This window comes from Carya illinoinensis, chromosome 3, assembly GCF_018687715.1.
Source record: "Carya illinoinensis cultivar Pawnee chromosome 3, C.illinoinensisPawnee_v1, whole genome shotgun sequence".
NCBI lineage: Eukaryota > Viridiplantae > Streptophyta > Magnoliopsida > Fagales > Juglandaceae > Carya > Carya illinoinensis.
The window spans coordinates 15,273,420-15,290,519 of NC_056754.1; the positions used below are offsets into that span (position 1 = coordinate 15,273,420).

At 38.5% G+C, this 17,100-nt stretch overlaps 1 pseudogene; it reads right to left on the reverse strand.

Annotated features, from left to right (window-relative positions):
• Nucleotides 1-3,967: 3,967 nt before the first annotated feature.
• LOC122304539 lies at nt 3,968-8,749 on the reverse strand (annotated as a pseudogene).
• Nucleotides 8,750-17,100: the final 8,351 nt, after the last annotated feature.

Here is a 17,100-nt window from a genome sequence, read left to right on the forward strand (position 1 = left end):
GATCCCTTTATGGCTACTGCCGCGCCATGAAAATCCCCTCCTCCACCCACTATCACCACATACCTTCCGTCCTCTAACTTTTCCAGGTTGTAAATCTCACTATTTTGACCAAAACTACCATTGTCTCCACCATGTCGCCACCATCGCCACCACCTTTCGACGCTCACACGAGTGTGCTCGCGAGATCTGTTTGACGGCACATGTGATCATCTAGAAATTTCATTCTGCGTAGTAAGTAAAATTCTAAACTGACCTCGGATTTCTAACGCCGTGATAAATTGTCTTGTGCAATCTGGTTGTGTTGGATTTGTAGGCCAACGGTCTTGTAAAGTGTTAGAAAATTTCTATCATAGTTTGTGACTAGGGGTGTAACCGGTCCGGTCCGATCCGGTTTTAGACAAAATTTAGAACCAAACCAGTATGCATTAGTTTTATATTTTCCAAAACCGATTACATATTGGTTACCCTCCTAAACTGGTACTTCGGTTTTACTAGTTTTCGATTCGATTTTTCGATTTTAATGTAGTATATTATATAATATAGTATATTATAGTATATAATACTATAGTGATAATATATTGTAGTATATTATAATTGTATTATAGACTATAAAAATATATTATAATATATAATATATTGATGTATTTTAGTATATTATAATATATAGTGATATAGTATTAGTATAACTATTAATACAATAAACAAAATGATATAAGATTTTAAAATTTAATATTATATTAATTAGTAATTTATTATATAATACAAAACTACTTTATATATAATTATATATTATATATAAAAATTATATAAAATAGAAAAAATTAAAATATGAACTGGTCCGGTTCGATCCGATCCGGTTTTAGAAAAAGAAAAATAAAAACCAAACCGATTTTGATCGGTTTTAAGAAAAATAAAACTGGTACTGGACCGAACCAAATTCGAGACTGGACCGATCCCACCCGTTTGATCCGGTCCAGTCCGGTTTACCGGTTCACCGATTTTTTTTACACCCTTATTGGTGATGGAATTGTGGGCCAAGAGTCGAATGAAGTGTTGGGAATCACGCGTAGTTAGAAAACTGTGTATTGGTTGGATTTATGACAATGGAGATATTTGCGTGTGAGCAGTCATGTGTTGTTTGTAAATTGTCATGCCATCCAATATCTGCCTATTCACGCATCTATATTTTTGTATTGATATTTTTTTGGCATATTATTGATAAATGCTCTGCTTTTTGGATGTTCTGTGAAATTTGGGAAATTGTGTTTTGATGTAAAGGGATTTAGAAATTATTTTATGGATGTGTGCATATTACGACCCCAAGCCAAGATAAAGTATTATCTCAATGGAGCTCCTATGGTCACTCAGGAGCATATAAAACTGAGTAATGTCCCCTGGACTGTCGCTAGGCGATAGTAGGCCCATCCAAGACAGTAATGTTCTTGGTATGACTCTATAGTCCCTCTATTGGAGGGGCCTAGAGGATGTTTGGTTACCTATGTGCCAAGCACGGAGCTAGACATTGCTCATTACAAAGTCACACACACGGTCGTTACCTGTGCTATGACGAAGGGAGCCAAAGTGTGTCGATGGTCCTGAGGAGAGACCATGGTGCACACCATAATCAAATGTTTGTTTTCTAAAAGAAAATGTGATTTTTGGCATGAGTGGTTAAACTGATGTCCTTTTTTGTATAAAATTATAAAGAAATGGTATTTTGGTCTTTTCGCATTATTGTTGTTTTTGTTGGTTGTTTGCCTTGTGATTGAAATGCTTGGTTGTGGACTATGTTTTCTTGCTGAGATTGCAAAATCTCATGTGGTGTTTTCACTTGTGGTTTCATTTCAAGAAACCTTTGATGTAGAGGGCAGATTTGAACGAAGGACCGACCCCTCTAGAGGAGTGACGACTTGGTATATTCTTATTTTGTGATTTGAGAGATTTTCCTTTATTTTACTTCAATCAGTTAGATAATTGTATTAACTTTGTGAGGATTTTTTTTTATTGGGTTGTAAACATTAACTTTCTTGTACTTAGCTTGAATTTGCCTTTAAATTTTTCCACTGTGTATATTTAACTTATACACATATTGCATGTTTACACATAGTTGCACTCAGCGATGGAGTGTATGACCCGTGTGGCCATCACACCGGTGTCGCGACTCCCACCAAATCACACGTGGGGGATGAGGGTGACACAAGTAATTGTCTGATGCTTATGTATGATTTATTAAAAATTTGAATGAAGTCGATTGAAGATTACTTATTTGGTGATTATGAAGTTCCTTAATTATGGTGTTTCACAATTTTATTTAGAACTTTATTTGGCTGTTATCTTCTTTAACTTGATAATTTTTTCAGATAAATATGGATTTTTTTAGGTAAATGTTCTGGCTGTTATCTTCATGTTTGACGCTGGAAATGTCGTTTGTTTCCACTGCTGACTGCTACTGCTTTGTGGGACTTGATTACTTCAACCAATAAGTTGTGGATAAATGAGGTGGCAATATCAAACTAATACTTCAACCCTTTTTTGATGTGGCTGCAGTTGCTAGAAAGAAGGCGATCTTCATGAAGTTGGTTTTTGGTGGTAGGACCAGAATTTCCCTATAGGAACTATAGTTACGGAAAATAGTTATCTATTCAATATGCTATTGTTGACAGTAGATTTTACTTATTGTGTTTGTCAAAAGTATTGGACTGAGAGTAAGATAACCAAAGATCTCATGTTTTGTGTTGAACAGATACATCCACTTAATTAAGTGAAATTGAGAAGATCTTACTCTGATCATAACTGATGAGTTTGTGAATTGTGTCATCTTTACTCCTAGCTGCTACCCTTTTCGGGATGTGGGATGTTTGTATTGTTTGGTGCTTGTCCAAGTTCGGATATTTGGAATTGGTAAATTGTATTATGCAGCCTTTTCTTTAACTGTAATGATTCTTACAAACATCAGTCCATTCATAGGTAAATGCCACAACAAATTATTCATCTTGTCAAAAATATTATAATGGCCAACATGAGAGAATTCTCAAAGATTCCTAAATTGAAAGACATGTCATCTCAATTTAATCCATTAAAATTGCTTGTCACTCGCTAAACTAATCAATTCTAAGGATAAATTAAATTTCCACCAGCTAGCAGCTTTGTAATGGCTATATATGTTAGTACCATTTTTAAAGTTTTACACTCTAAATCAGAAAACAAAACTAGTCGAAAGGGAAGAAGAAAAGAAGTCGGTGTGATCTGTGCTTCATTTGCCATATTTTTGTATAGAATTATAATCAAAATTTTCTAGCATACTGATATTGAATTTATATCATCATCGTCGTCATCATAAAATTACTTTTAATAAATAAACGGTTTGGGTCGGAAGAACTGATTTTTCAGTGGTATATTCGATTCTCGTAGTAGGGTATTAATTCATCGGAAAGTGCCTTTCCCTATAATCTTATTTTCGGGTCGGGTAAGTCATTGGGCCCGGGTGAACAGGTCCTAGTTTTATTGATACAACTCATAGAGGCATCGTCGAGTACATGACATTGACAACAACCACTTTTACCATGCAGAATGGAAACTAAAACTAAGAATTAAGAAGAGAAAAATGCAACTAATCGCATGGAACAAGAAAAATGCAGCAATGAAAAGACTTGTGCATGTGACCTAGAAGTAAAACTTGTAGGAAAAGCTACACTTCAACGTAGAAACTACGAGGCAAAGTTCGTGAAATGCTACCCTAGACTAGATCACACTGAAAAAAGAAGTAGGGCTAGGAGGGGTTGGAATATCCACAGTTCCTTCCAGCATAAGTAGAACTTTCTTCATCGATGGCCGGAGTGATGGCTCATCCTGAATGCACCAAAGTCCTAATTTAACCATTCTCTCCAACTGTTTCTTGTCAACCTCATCATCTGGCCCGACTAATTTATCCAAATCGCTAGCCTCGAAACAGTGGTAGGCCCAGTCTTCAAGAACAGCTATATCCTCTGGTAGACTCCAATCCACACTCTTTCGTCGACTGATGATCTCCAACAACACAATTCCATGATGGCTCATCCTGAATGCACCAAAGTCCTAATTTAACCATTCTCTCCAACTGTTTCTTGTCAACCTCATCATCTGGCCCGACTAATTTATCCAAATCGCTAGCCTCGAAACAGTGGTAGGCCCAGTCTTCAAGAACAGCTATATCCTCTGGTAGACTCCAATCCACACTCTTTCGTCGACTGATGATCTCCAACAACACAATTCCATAGCTGTAAACATCTGCTTTGACTGTGATGGGTAGTTTCCGATGCCACTCCGGTGCAACATACCCCTTTGTCCCTCTAATGCCGGTAAAGATCCTGGTTTGGTCTGGTTTCAGCAGCTTTGCCAACCCAAAGTCACAGATTTTTGCACTCCCATAATCATCCACGAGAATGTTCTGGGGTTTTATGTCACAGTGAATGATTTGTCGCTCACACTCTTCGTGGAGATAAAGTATTCCTCTTGCTATGTCGCGAGCAATTCCCGTTCTTTCTTCCCAACAAGTTTGTTTTTTTGGCGGGAAGAGTATATCTGCGAGTGACCCATTGCTCATGTACTCGTATACTAAAAGTCTATGAGGTCCATCATGACAGTACCCGAGTAGACGGACCAGATTTCTTTGATGCATTCTCCCGATCACTTTCATCTCAGTCTGGAACTCTCTTTCCCCTTCAGCCAACACTCTCTCTAGCTTCTTGACTGCCACAATCTTTAGGCCATTCAATATTGCCCCTTTGTAAACTGTGCCAAATGATCCTCTTCCAACCTCTTCCCTAAAACCATCGGTCGCTTTCTCAAGTTCTAGATAAGTAAATGATCGCGGAGCGACATCGTCGCTCAGCTCCACATTTCAATTAACCGGGAGCTTTTTATACCAGAAATGATTTTTATAGAACACAATTCCAGAAATTACCAACATCATACCTCCAAAAGTAAGAAAGACAGCACCAATAATTAGAATTTCCAGTCTAAAGCCTTTCTGGTTGTCTTTTGGCATATCAGCAGGTGTCGATTTCCCTACCTTGATGAAAGCAATGCTTGAATCAGTCAACCGCCTTCTCCCGTATCTCAATGGGAGCCTTTGTTTTCTACACTCCCTGTCCTTGAATAGCGCAGCTTCACAGTTACAGTCCTCCAAGCAAGCTGTTTTGCAAGCTTCTTTGAGTGGAAATGACAAAAACAGAATACGGCATATCTTCCCAAACGGTATTAGCCAGCTCGCGCATGGTGTATGGATTGTATTCATCCTTACTATTGCAACCTGCAGCATTGAAACTTTTCTCACAGCCTGCAGTCCAGTTCCCCTGGTGTACCATCTCGAACCCTGGAAGACATTTGCATTCAACTTTATTGTCATTTAAAACACAATACCCGTTTAATCCACAGAGACCCTTGGGATCACACAAATCATTGGAAGATGACCATACATCTGACCAGTTTCCATTCTGTTTCAACTCATACGAGTACAGTCGAAATATCCCATCTGCATCGATTCTCATAAGATAAATAGTTTCCTTTGTAGGATATCCTCCATCGGTTAGATTCTTAATGTTAGCAGTTAACACCAGTAGCGTTAAGCAAGTAGAGATGGCCGTCAGGACTAAAGTTTAGCGTTACGTTATCTCCCCTTCCAGGTGTCCCAGATTCATAATAAGTATATGGAGTGATGTCGGGAGTGTCCAAGTCATAACAATCTTGAGAATTAGGTTGTAACTTGTGGGTTCAAGCATGCAGGACCGTTGACGGATTCAAAATCAGACATTATTACTTTAGTAACTAAATAAACTTTTAATTTCTTAAATTTGGAAAGAAAATCTAAAAAATATTATTAGAATATTTTTCCAGATTTTCGATATTTTAAGAAATTGAAAGCTACTATCCAACCAAGAAATTAAACCATGAAAACTACGTTCAGTCAATATTAAAATTTCAATGCAAAGAAATAGATCCAATGCTTAATAAATATTCAAGTCATTAGAAGAAAATACACTGATGTAAATTGTAAATTTTCAAAGTCAAAGTCTTTTGTAAATAAATACACTCATGATGTAAATTGTAAATACGCTGAGTCAATAGTCAAAGTCTTCCATGTAAATTGTAACGGAGGTCAGCAATCCAATCCTTGAGAGCCACGGTGATCAATCTGCTGGCTAAGCTAATTGTATGGGCCTTTTTGGTATTTAACTTTTACAAGAAATCTTTCATCTTATCGTGAAAAAATTATACTCATTATCTTTATATTACATATTAAATATATATATATATATATATATATGTGTGTATTTTGTTTCCTTATCAAATATATAGTTATTTAAATATATAGTGTATAAATAACGAGTAAAAAAATTCATTTAATTTTACAAGAATAAAATATAAATAAATAATCAAATATAGCGTGTGATATAGAAATGATGAGTTGAATGACTCTTGTTGGGTGATTGTCTATAATGGGATTGGATTGCCACTCATAAGGAAAGAATGTTCAATGTTGGATGTCTTTCACATGGTTGTATTTTTTGTCGAAAATTGAATGGTGTTCAAATTCTCAAATTGTATTACTGACAACAGACCCTCCATTTTAAAGCTGTAAATGAATCAGTATGTTCGATAACTCGCTCAATACTTGCATTTTTAAACTCGAATCGAACTCGACTCGGGAAAACAAAAAAGCTTACCCATAAAAGTAGATATCTGCTTGATTAGTAAATGACACATACTGACTAAACTCAACTCGATTAGGTCAAAGGTTGTTAAGGCCCGCTTGGTTGTACCCGAATCAATTCGTTAGCTAAACCCAATTAAAACTTATTCATATGTTGATAAATATATACACACGCCTATGTACACACATATATATATATTAGCTAGTAATATAAACATAACACTTTTATAATTAAATATATGATATGTAACCTAATTACTTATGTCTATATATTGAATATGTTTCATAGTTATATGTTATAATTTGTAAAATAGTTAATCAATAAGATTTAATAATTTTATATACTAATATGTAAGAACTACATATGAAATAGATATATGCTATCATATTATATGTATATATTAATAATTGATGTATGCATATAATATATTATTATTATGGATAAATATCAACTAGTTACATATTAATTATTTATAAATTTTTAAAATCTTATAATTCAATAGTGGTTATACTTGTTAGTTGTACAAATTCAATATTTGATTTTTTATTTTTTATTGATCTAATTTATTAATTATTAAGTTTTATTAAAATAACAACACCATCTAGACTTGACTCGAGCTCGCTTTTAATTCTAGCTCGAATTTGAGTTAGGAGTTTAGCTTATTGAGTCGAGTTCGAATAAAGGCTAAATAAAAATTTCGAGTTTGAGCTTGAATTTTTTGAGTTTAGTGGAACTCGGCAAGCCAAAAATTGGCTCTGCTCAAAAAATTAATCGAACCAATTTAATTGAGCTGAATTAGGCCAATTTGATCTGGTTCGGTCGAAATCGAAATTGATTGAAAATTGATACAATCATGATTTTCATGATTAAAAAATTGAATTGGACTGAATTGAATAAAAAATTATATATATTATATAAAATAGATATTATATGCTATGCATATTATACGTATTATAAAATTAATATGAAATAAATTCTTAGTTTTATTATTTATGCTTCCTTAATGTAACATATATTAATTTTATTAGTTTTATTAATATGAGATAAATATTAATATTAAGTTATGAATATGTTATTATTTATCCTTATATATTAAGTTATATACTTATATATATATATATATTAAGGTTAAATACATTTTTTATAAGTAAATTTTTTCACATTGTTTGTGGTTATATACATGGTATTTTTTAAAACAATGTTTCAGACTCTATCATACTTAGAATAAAAATAATTTCTCATTTGGATCTGGAAAATGAATTAACCTAACAAAAAACCTCAAAACTGAATTACACCTATAAAATTAAATCAAATCGGACCGAAATTGAAAAAATCGAAAGTTTTAATGTCCTGAATGAATCGGTCTATATCAATTCTAAAAACGAGTTAAACTGATTTGATTATAAAATATGTTTAAAATTGAATCAAACCGAACCGATTACACCCCTAATCATAAACAAATAGTACTAGATTATATCTCTTGACAATTATTTTCTGTACATGCTTTATTATTTCTTTAAAGGCACGCGACATATTTAAATTAATAAACTAGTTGTATATATGATTAGAGATGTATATATTCACTTCAGCAAACACTTAATTACAACTAAAGTCGTATACAAAAAAAAAAAGTTATATGCGGTCAAAGGATTGGTCTCACCATCCTCTATTTACTTGAATAAAGCAAAAGGGAAATCACCTAAAATATTGCCCATTGGTTTTGTTATCGTCCTACTTGTTAACTGTGAAAATCTACAATTTCTTTTAAAAAAAAATAATAAAAATGTCACTCAATTTTCTTCTTCCTTATCTCAATGGGAGCCTTTGTTTGTTGCACTTACCCTCTTTAAATAGTGCAACTTCACAGTTACAATCCTCTAGGCAGGCTTGTTTGCAATCTTCTTCGAGTAGAAACGACATAATAGAATACGGATCACGTTCCCATTGGTATTAGCCAGCTCCTCCATGGTGTACGTATTATATTCATTCTTGTTGTTGCAACCAGGAGCACTGAAACTTTTGTCACAGCCTCGAGTCCAATTCCCCGGGTGTACCATTTCAAACCCAGGAAGACATACACATTTAGCTTCTATATCATTCGAAACACAATAACCGTTTAGTCCGCAGATCGAGGCTTTTGGGATCACACAAATCTTTCGAAGACGACCATACAATTGACCAGTTTCCATTCTGTTTCAGCTTATATGAGTACAGTCGGAATATTTCATCTGCATCAATTCTCATAAGATAAATAGTTTCCTTTGTAGGATATCCTCCAACGGTTAGATTCTTAATGTTAGAACCATTATCGTCGAGCAAGTATAGATGGCCATCAGCACTAAGGTTTAGCGTCACGTTTTTTCCCATTCTAGAGGTAGCAGATGCATAATAAGCATGTTTAGCGGTGATTGTAGTGCCCAAAACCCATAGGTTAATGAACAAGGTTTCCATCCCGTTGCATTGCAAGAAAAAAGATTCCCGTTGAGTGGTCCTTTCTGAAAGACTAGCAAACAGTTCTTTACCTGCTAAGAGAGGTTGACCGGGTAAAAGGGAATAGTCGGGAACTCAAAACTCTGCCATAGTGCTTCTCGATCAGAATTATAGAGCACAAAATTCCCAGAATCAAGCATGGCAGCGGAAGTAGAACCAACAGAATCAGCTATCAGCTATGATGATTCCTGGCTCTGGTTTCGTTTGCAGGACAAGCTTGCCATCCGAGGCAAAATGCAAGGTAGCATTGCTGGGGACTGGAGGTTCGTCACGGGTTGCAGTCCAGACAACAGTTTTTTAAGGAATTCCAGCAAGAAAAATACTGATAGGCCACGATGATCTGAGAGGGGCCATAAGCCGAATCCCAAATATTTGGGATGAGCTTGTACCATGCATGCAACGTAGGAGGTGGATTGGTCCATTAAAGCATGTGAAAACAATCCAGGAATGGACTGGGTCGTGACAGTTTACGTGCAGAAGTAAATGGTCTTCCGTAGTTGCAAGTTTAACGCAACGCATCCGTAGTTGCGAGTTTTACGTCTGAAAAAGCAGTGGTTCTACACAACACTACACCTAGAGGGGGGGTGAATAGGTGTAATCTAATTTTTATGGCCTTTTTGAAAATTAATCAAACAAGCAGATAATAAATGAAACAAATAACACAAATAATCAACACATGATTTTGTTCACGGAGTGGAAACTCATTTGAAGAACCTCTTCAAAATCTAAAACCACTCCGGGTGTAAGACACCACCTCAAATCCACTATAGAAACTTTAGTTTGTTACAACCAATTTAGAACACTCACAAAACCTTTGTAGTAGCTAAACTTGGCTTGCAACACCACGAGTGACCCACTCGATCTCTACACGCATGTAGTGTCGGAACTCCGACCTTCCTATAGCTTCCCACGAGAACCTCTCGATCTCTGCATCAACGGCAGCTCCGGACTCTTCCGGCCAACAGCAATGTCCACTTCAATGGACTCAAATAAGAGTTGATTTTGAATGTGTTATGATGGAGTAATATTTTTCCAAGAGAGAATCAACCAAATGGGGGAGAGGTTGCTCTGAGAAGTTCTTGGAGGCCCTTAGGGTTTTTGCTCTGATTCTCCACCCCTAGAACAGAAGCTAACATGTTCTATTTATAGTTCCCATCAAATGAGGCGTTCAAAACCCTACATTGTAAGTGATCTGGAACATTGGCTCGAGCGAAGTGTCGAGCGAAGGTCGAGCGCCGAAATCTGCCTGAGTTCGCTCGAGCGCCATGTCGAGCGAGTATCGAGCGGTCGACTCTGCCTGAGTTCGCTCGAGCTCAGTGTCGAGCGAGGGTCGAGCGACACACTCTGCCTGGGTTCGCTTGAGCTCAGTGTCGAGCGAGGGTCGAGCGGTTGAATCTGCCTGAGTTCGCTCGAGCCGTATGTCGAGCGAGGGTCGAGCGGTTGAATCTGCCTGAGTTCGCTCGAGCCGTATGTCGAGCGATGGTCGAGCTGTTGAATCTGCCTGAGTTCGCTCGAGCGCTCTGTCGAGCGAGGGTCGAGCGAAGTCGCTTCTTTTGACCAATAATGAGCACACTTCAAGCCCACTTCAATCCTTCCGCAACAACACTTGTTACAACACCATTTTCCATAGGTTTTCACAAGAATATGCCAACACGCTCATTTTTCCCTCAACAATCTCCCCCTTTGGCATTTCTGTGACAAAACCTCTAACCTATACATATGATCTAATCCTAGCACACCCAATTAGATCCATATTCTTGAACATGTTGAAAATTTTCTGCACACGCTTAGCAAACGGTTAAACATACCCATTCACATATGCACAAAAACGTATTTGCAGTTCTCAAATCATAATTAGAAAAGAAATACTTTATTAAGCAACAAATCAGGAGTTCAAGAAACATTTGTCAAACAATCAGCAGCTAACAAGAAATATAAGTCAACAGAAATAACCAAAAGCTGCTGTTCCCCCAAAACAAAAAATAATGTGTTAGTACAAGTAACACTCCCCCTGAGTTAATACTGTACTACTCCCCCTCAACAATATCTCCCCCTCAACAATCAATCTCCCCCTTTTTGTCACAAGAAGCCAAGGGTCTCAATCATCACCATCGACATCCTCATCATCCTCATTGAGCTGCCTCTCGATGTCATTGAAGCGTTGAGTCACAAGTTGTTGCAGGTTGTCAACTTTCACCTCAAGACGGTCGAACCGGGCGTCAAGGCGAGCTAGATACTCAAGTACCTGCTGAAGACCGGGCTCCGACGAACCGGGGGCTGAGGAAGATGGCTGAGAGCTGGATGGGGCCGAGGTAGACGGCTGAGAACTAGATGGTCGAGAGCTCGAAGGCTGAGAGGAGGGAGCGGGAGGGTGCTCAACACGGATAGGCTGTGGAGTTGTGTGAGCACGACTCAGCTGAACCGTCCTACGACCAATAGGAGCCTTAAGAGCAATCCTAGGCTCCTGAGGATGGAAAGCAACAGATTGGGAGAGAGCTATTCGGGTGATCAAACACGGTAAGGGCAAACCAGTCCGTGTTTTGGAGGACCGATACGCCTCAACAATAACCCGACACAAAAGACTTCCTAGATCAATGGAGACACCATTGATCAAGGCATACAGCAGACGGGCACGGTCAAGACCCACATCACTATTATGACCAGTAGGATCTAAGTTCGTAAGAACAATCCTACTAAGAATGAGGTGATCGGGGGTAAAACGAGCAGTTGAAATAGGGGTTGTCCCTTCCCAACTACTAGGTTGGCCACAAAGACAAGTAGCAATGACTTGTGGACTTGGAGGAGATGTCCGTGAGTAGGGAAACTCAGGATAGAGCTCACGAGGGGCATTTAGCAGAGTCGCTATCATGCCCGGAGTGACTCGGAAAACAACATTCCTGAGACTGACTTCAAATGAGTCATCAACAGATATGTCATGAATATTGGAGTAAAACTCCCTAACCAACTCCACAGAAGGAGTGGGATGACCAGTGGTCAATGCTTGCCACTGACGAGACTCAAAAATACGGGGAATTATAGTCTCGGTAAGCTCACCTAATGTCACTTCACGCTCGACTATGGGAGTACGATGCGAGAAGTTCTGAGAATATAACTCTTGGGCTCGAGCACTATGGAATTGGGCTTGAGCGGGTGCAGGGGGGTTTTGGTGAGGACGAACACGTCGAGACATGGTTTCAGCTGTAGACAGAGTCAACGACGTTAGACAAGGCTAAGGCAATGCAAAGATGTGATGAATGCATGCATGCTGACGCAACAATGCCAACTAACAATGCAAGACTCGGTGCATGCCCGATGTCACTCCTCATTTTTCAAAACAATAACAAATGCATAGGTCAAATTGTCCCATATGCATACTAATGCCTACTCATGTGAAAGACCAACATGCATGCTAATGCCAACCACATTCATGACACATATGCAATGACAACTCAAGCCATTTACAAGCCAATTCCAACCCATTGGCAAGCGAGAGCCAAACCTCATGCATGACCCTTGTGCATGACTCTTATGCAATGACAAACCAAAACCAAAACCAAAACCAAAGCCAAAACACCTTCAAAACACAATGCAATCCTAGTTAAACGATGTCTCAAACCTAGGATAGACATGAAATAGGTGTGTGAACAAAGCTATGCCAATGCATGTTGAAAAACCAAAATCAAACTTCATTGAGGCATTTTGTCGAACACTTGGAGTGCATCCAAGTGTGAAACTCGGCCAAAACTCCATGGGAGTTTCAAAAAAACTCCTAAATACAACCAATCCCAACAATGGCTATACAATAGCCTCAATAAAACAAGATAAAAGACAAACAATCGAAGAAAGACTCTCAAACACCCAATCCGAAACCCAAATGCATAACAACACACGGAAAAACCCTAAAATAAAAGCAACAAATCACGAAAAACAAGAGAGAAAAGGATTTACCTTGGTTTGAGGATGATTTCGGGAGGAAAACACTTGTTTAAACGAAGAAATTTGAGAAAAGGAGGAAGAAAATCGCACGGGAGGGAGAAAGAGGCACTGTGCTCGAGCGGCTCGAGCGGCGCTGGTTTTTATACCAGGCGTTCGCTCGAGCAAACTTAAAACCCTCGAGCGGCTGTCGAGCGGTTGTCGCTCGAGCGGGGTCGAGCGAGTGTCGAGCAAGACCTCCAGAAAAACACATTTTGCCCATTTTTGAAGCACATAACACTCACATGACTTGGACAAATATTGGGAATGTCAATTTTCACACCAAGAGTACTTATCAAATGTAGAGAAGCATCATATTCCCATAAACACGCAATTTAAAACAAAGTATCACAAGTAATATAGACGTGCGTGTTTAAAGCGGTCCTTGCTCAATCAAGAAATTTCAACCGTAAGGCGTGAGTGGGGCTGGGCTGAACATGAAACCATAGGTGCTTGGGAAGCTCATTCAAGACACAGAAAGTCAAACCTAATGCTGCTAGGACCTGAATCTTTCTGTTTAAATACTTGTCACAGTATGTTCACGAAAACAGAAAACTTATTCTGTTTTTCACCCCTTTTTTTTTTTTTTTTTTTTTTTTTTTTTTTTTTTTTTTTTTTTTCAACTTCACTTTTTCTTTTCCTTTTGAGATACATATTTTTGCACAAATGAACCATGATGAGGTCATCTAGCCCGTGGTCAATTCTGTATGAAGATAGAGCTTCCTACCACTTTTGATTGCCTCCCCAATAAACTCACAAGTGGTGAAATGTCAATTGACCGAGTTTGGAGTGAAGTGTGTGATGCCAGTCACAGATTACATGAGATACTCATGTTCCAAATCTTTGTAAAATATAGAAATATGATACAAATCTCAAAAGACACATGCACTTAGATTTTAGAATTAACAACCCCACTATCATATAGCCCAATCATGAAGTGCATGTAGGGGCAGCAAACAACAACAAAGAAACTAGACAACAACAAACAAGAGAAATAAACAACAACAAAATAAAACAAAAATGCATGTAATGTATGTAATGCATGTAATGCATACATGTCAGTCTACAGCACCAAAACCATGTGTGGCTCGCGTCTTTCCCTTTTGGATGATCCACCTTGGTATCAATTTCTTTGAGAAAGGCTTTTCAATTTTCTTGGTGTGCCTCTTAAGCTCAAAACAGTTTGGTCGGATATGACCAATCTTACCACAATGATGACACACGGGGCTTGCTTTGTGAGCTCTTTGTCTCAAGAAGGTTGAGACATTCTTAGAGTCATTCATGTAACTCTTACCCCTTCCAGAGGGATAAGCAGTTCTACTATTAACAAAAGCAGGAGCATGCACAAAGTGACTCATTAATTTAAAACAGTTTGGTCTAATATGGCCTAGCTTCCCACAATGATGACATATGGGGCTCATGTTGCGAGCTCCTTGTCTTTTGGGATGAGGAACAGACTTTTGCACTTGCACAGGCTTCTTACCCTTTTCAGATGGATGAGCCTTCCTCTTCTCAGTCATTTCAGGAACAAACACTGTGGTTTTCACATTTTTACCGAAGGCTTTTGAGCTTGAAGGAGCATCAGGATTCTCTTCAAAATAGCCTAAACCACTTTTATCACTAGAGGACTTTCCTAAACTTAGGATTTTGTCAAGCTGGTTTGTCCCAATGGAGAATTTCTGCAACTTAGTATTTAACAAAGTTAGCTCATTTTCATGAGTTGTCACTTTATCTTCCAAAGTCACATTCCTCTTTTGCAACTCATCTGTTAGACCAATGGCTTCTCTCAGTTTGCTCTGAAGCCCTTCATTTTCTCTTTTGCATAAATCTATTTCCTCAATATGTGCTTTATTGAGTTTCCTCAATTTCACACATTCCTTGTACAACTTCTCATAGATTTCCTGCAAGTCATCTTCATCCCCGGATTCATTTTCAGAAACACTCTCAATTTCAACCACAGATTCACTGTTATGACTTTTTCCTGCAACAGAGGAAGTGAAAGCCATGTAGTTGAAATTTTTCTTCCTGGGAGAACTCTCTTGTGAGTCACTTGACTCAGACTCACTATCAGTCAAGGAAGCAGCATTCGCTTTCTCTTTGGCCCTTTTGTAATTTGCACACTCAAGTCGAATGTGACCAAAACCATGACATTCATGGCACTGAATATTGTCATTGACAGCTCTAGTTTCTCTCTTATACCTCCCTTCTCGGTTTTCTGAACTAGAACCTCCATTGATACCCTTGAACCTTCTCTTTTCTTGTCTTGGGTTTTTCTGGGCAAACATCTTCCTGAATTTTTTAGCATAAAATGCTATCTCCTTGTCACTCATGGCAAGTTCGTCAGAAGATTCACCAGACTCTTCTCTAATAGCTTTGAGGGCTATGGACTTGTTTTTCTTATCCATAGGAAGAGTATGTTCATAGGTTTGTAAGGAACCCACCAACTCTTCAACTCTCATGTTGTCCAAGTCTTTGCTTTCTTCTATAGCAGTGACTTTGGGACGAAACCTCTCAGGAAGAGATCTAAGGACTTTTCTCACAATTCTGTCCTCAGGAATTCTATCCCCTAAATTAAAACGAGAATTGACAATATCATTAAGTTTGCTATAGAAGACATCAAAAGTTTCATCATCCTTCATCCTAAGTTCTTCAAAGTTGGTGGTCAGCATTTGAAGTTTAGAATTTTTTACAGCCTTGGTACCTTCATGGGTAACCTCAAGAATGTCCCATGCCTCTTTGCAATTTTCACACATGGAGATTCTTTTGAACTCCTCCTGGGACACGGCCATGAATATCGCATTTAGGCCTTTGCTATTCCAACTACACTCGTTGACTTCATCCCTAGAGTAATTTTCCACACCCTTGGGGGTTTCGACTCCCTCAATGAATACAACCGGTTGTTTCCATCCCTTTGTTACAGAGGTCCACACTCGTTCATCCACAGACTTAAGGAAAGCTCTCATTCGAACCTTCCAATACGCATAGTTACTTCCATCAAAAAATGGTGGAGATGTGAGTGATTGAGACCTATCCATATAAACCACTACAGCAGGATCACACTCAGGAACTAAATCCTAGCGGAGTGAACCCGCTCTGATACCAATTGAAAAAGCAGTGGTTCTACACAACACTACACCTAGAGGGGGGGTGAATAGGTGTAATCTAATTTTTATGGCCTTTTTGAAAATTAATCAAACAAGCAGATAATAAATGAAACAAATAACACAAATAATCAACACATGATTTTGTTCACGGAGTGGAAACTCATTTGAAGAACCTCTTCAAAATCTAAAACCACTCCGGGTGTAAGACACCACCTCAAATCCACTATAGAAACTTTAGTTTGTTACAACCAATTTAGAACACTCACAAAACCTTTGTAGTAGCTAAACTTGGCTTGCAACACCACGAGTGACCCACTCGATCTCTACACGCATGTAGTGTCGGAACTCCGACCTTCCTATAGCTTCCCACGAGAACCTCTCGATCTCTGCATCAACGGCAGCTCCGGACTCTTCCGGCCAACAGCAATGTCCACTTCAATGGACTCAAATAAGAGTTGATTTTGAATGTGTTATGATGGAGTAATATTTTTCCAAGAGAGAATCAACCAAATGGGGGAGAGGTTGCTCTGAGAAGTTCTTGGAGGCCCTTAGGGTTTTTGCTCTGATTCTCCACCCCTAGAACAGAAGCTAACATGTTCTATTTATAGTTCCCATCAAATGAGGCGTTCAAAACCCTACATTGTAAGTGATCTGGAACATTGGCTCGAGCGAAGTGTCGAGCGAAGGTCGAGCGCCGAAATCTGCCTGAGTTCGCTCGAGCGCCATGTCGAGCGAGTATCGAGCGGTCGACTCTGCCTGAGTTCGCTCGAGCTCAGTGTCGAGCGAGGGTCGAGCGACACACTCTGCCTGGGTTCGCTTGAGCTCAGTGTCGAGCGAGGGTC